Source organism: Orycteropus afer, unplaced genomic scaffold (genome assembly GCF_000298275.1).
Source record: "Orycteropus afer afer isolate SDZICR_OR568_19922 unplaced genomic scaffold, OryAfe1.0 scaffold00135, whole genome shotgun sequence".
Classification (NCBI taxonomy): Eukaryota; Metazoa; Chordata; class Mammalia; order Tubulidentata; family Orycteropodidae; genus Orycteropus; species Orycteropus afer.
The window spans coordinates 4,828,552-4,831,295 of NW_006921722.1; positions in this window are offsets into that span (position 1 = coordinate 4,828,552).

Below are 2,744 nucleotides of genomic sequence, written 5' to 3' on the forward strand. Positions count from 1 at the left end.
GTGTGTGTGTGTGCGTGCGTGCGTGTGACTGACAGCCGCCATGGAGACAGCCAGGTGTGTGTGTGCGTGCGCGCGTGTGACTGACAGCCGCCATGGAGACAGCAGGCAGGTGGATGGACCGGGCTCTGGGGTGAGGGAGCCAGTGCATGCCAGTGTTCCGTGGGGGGGGGGGCAGCAGGGTGCCGCCTCCCCAGCCACAGGGTTAGGAGCCTTGCCCTTGGTTAGGGGAAGGTCTGGGAGATGGGCTGAGCTTGTACACGACCCATTTCCAGTCCTGCTGCAATGGCGGTTTCCCGGCATGCGTCGCCAGGATGTGCTGAGCTCCCTGAAGAAACGGATCTGGACAGTAAGCATGCTGTGACCCTCAGGGTGACGACACCTCCGTTTATCTCGGCAGGAAGAGCAGTTGGCTCCCCAGAGTTTCACTTCATTTAGGTAGAGCCCGTGTCCCCGCCCCAGCGCGATGGCGGGGCCTGCGGGCCAGGTCCTAGTAGAGCCAGCATCACCTGCAGGAGAACAGCTTGTGCTCTCCTGCGCGTCAGGATCTCAAGTGGCCTTTGGGTCACAGCCAAAATGTAGGAGTTGTACAGACCTGCTAGTCATCAGAGGTCACATGACCAGAAAGGACAGTTAGTTATAGTAGTTTCAAAGGAGAACAGTTCCGTTCCAGACCCTGGCCTCTTAGGCCAGGTGCCCCATGACTTGGCTTGAGGGTACCTGTGGGCATGACTGGAAGGGATCCTCCCCCACGCCACGTACACAGCTGCACGCGCCCAGCACACACCTGATGCTGAGCCGGGGCTTTGGCAGGAGCCACGAGCTATTTCAGACACCATTTGGCCAGATACCATTTAAAGGCATATTCCACTCAGACCCGTGGTTCATGTTTCCACATTTAGTCAGCAGTTAACAGGCGCACGTGCAGTAGTTAAGCCAGGAGCGATGAAGTGGAAGCAAAGCCCTCCGCGTGGAAAGGGGAGTAATGGGAGCCGTCCGTTTGGATCCGAGGACACAGAGGGACTGCCCTGGCCGACTTCTGAGGACAGCACTGCCGTGGTGAGGTGGTCCCTCAGGCCCGTGTTCCCACTTCAGAGGCAGCCTTTCAGCTTGTACAAGCACAGGGGTTACGGGACAAGAGCCCGGGAGCACAACCTAGACCACAGGGGGGCCCTCTGAGGAGCCTCGTGGGTGACCCCAATCCTGTCTGCAGGAGATGCAGCATCAGAGGCCAGGTGAGGCAGGGAGCAGCCCCGCCAGGACTTGGGAAGCTGCCTAGCGTGTGCTCCCGGAGCTCTGAGGGCAGCCTGCTGTAAGACCACAGGCAAATCGGTCCACCTCTCGGAGCCCCAGCTTGCCCACCAGCACAGTGGGGCTGGTGCGGCCTACCTCTTGGGTGGTTCTGAGGGTGGAGAACACGGGTTGTGCGCACGCAGTCCATGTGGTGAGAGGGTTGGACACCGCCTGCGTGTTGTGCTTGTCACACACACTCGGAAATGGCCTTAGGCAGCCACCGTGTGTCATCCTCTCACTGTCCTGGTTCTGTTCAATGCAGTGCTAATTCTGAAACGGCTCTAGCACCAAAGACAGAACAAGCAAGCTCACCAGCCTCAGGTCCCAAGGGAGGGACACAGGCAGAGCAATTAGTTCTCCTGTGAACTAACTAACCAGGCGCTAGTTCTTGAAACGGCCTTAGAGAGGAGGCAGCCGCCTGCTTCCGAGAGCACAACAGCCTTGGAAACCCTACGGGGCAGTGCTGCTCTGTCCTCTGAGCGCCGGAGTCAGAATGGACTCCACAGCAGTGCAAGTTTTTCGGCTTTAGAGACCAGACCGTGGTGCCGAGGAGAGACCCTGACGCTGCCCTCCTCAGAGCGCTGGCCCTTCCGTGAGGAAGCCTGTTCTGCCCCCGGGGACCTGGCTCTCCCCTTATCTTAATTCAGATTTAAGGTGCAGAGCCAGGCACCGGTGCCCTGGACAGACTCTCCTGTCCCCCATAGTTCCTGACCCAAGTTCCGGCTCCAAAATGCAGCAGGCCCTTCGTCAAAGACCCCTCTGGCTCCTCGGGTATTTACTTTCTAAGAATTGAAAACCTGTGCATTTCCCTGCCCACCCTCCCTGGTGGTGCACCTGGAACTGGGAGCGCCACCTCCTGGGCAGGACCTCGATCCTGTCACACCCAGGTCACCTCCTGAGCGCCTGCTGGGAATTCAGAGGAAACACGCGTTCTCACCCGGCCAGCAACGCAGGGTTGCCGGGGCTCTGAGGTGCCGCATCACAGCCACCCCAATTCTGTGACAACAGGAAGCCTGGCCAGGAGACACTGTGTGTGGAAAGATGCCATCTTTGGGCAGATGCGGCTTCAGGTTTGGGGGAGGCAGGTTTCTGAGAATGGCCCCTGAGGAAGGACTGCCCTGTTTACATTTCTAAAGACCACACGTTACGACATGACCAGAGTCATACTGCCATCTCCCTGAATGCTGTCTTCTCCAAGTGCACGGAGAACCTTGTGGAAATGCAGTGGGGTTTTCCAATACCTCCATGAGTGGGTCTGAAGGGTGGCAATTGAGATGTACAGTCCGGTGCTGCTACCTGTCCCAGCTCAGAAAGAGGACGTGTGAGAAACACACAAGGGGCCCAGTCAGCTCCTGGTCACCTCTCCCACGGAGGGGAGCAGCGGTCTGGTTAGTCCTGGTCACCCCTCCCACGGAGGGGAGCGGCGGTCTGGTTAGTTCTGTTCACCCCTCCCA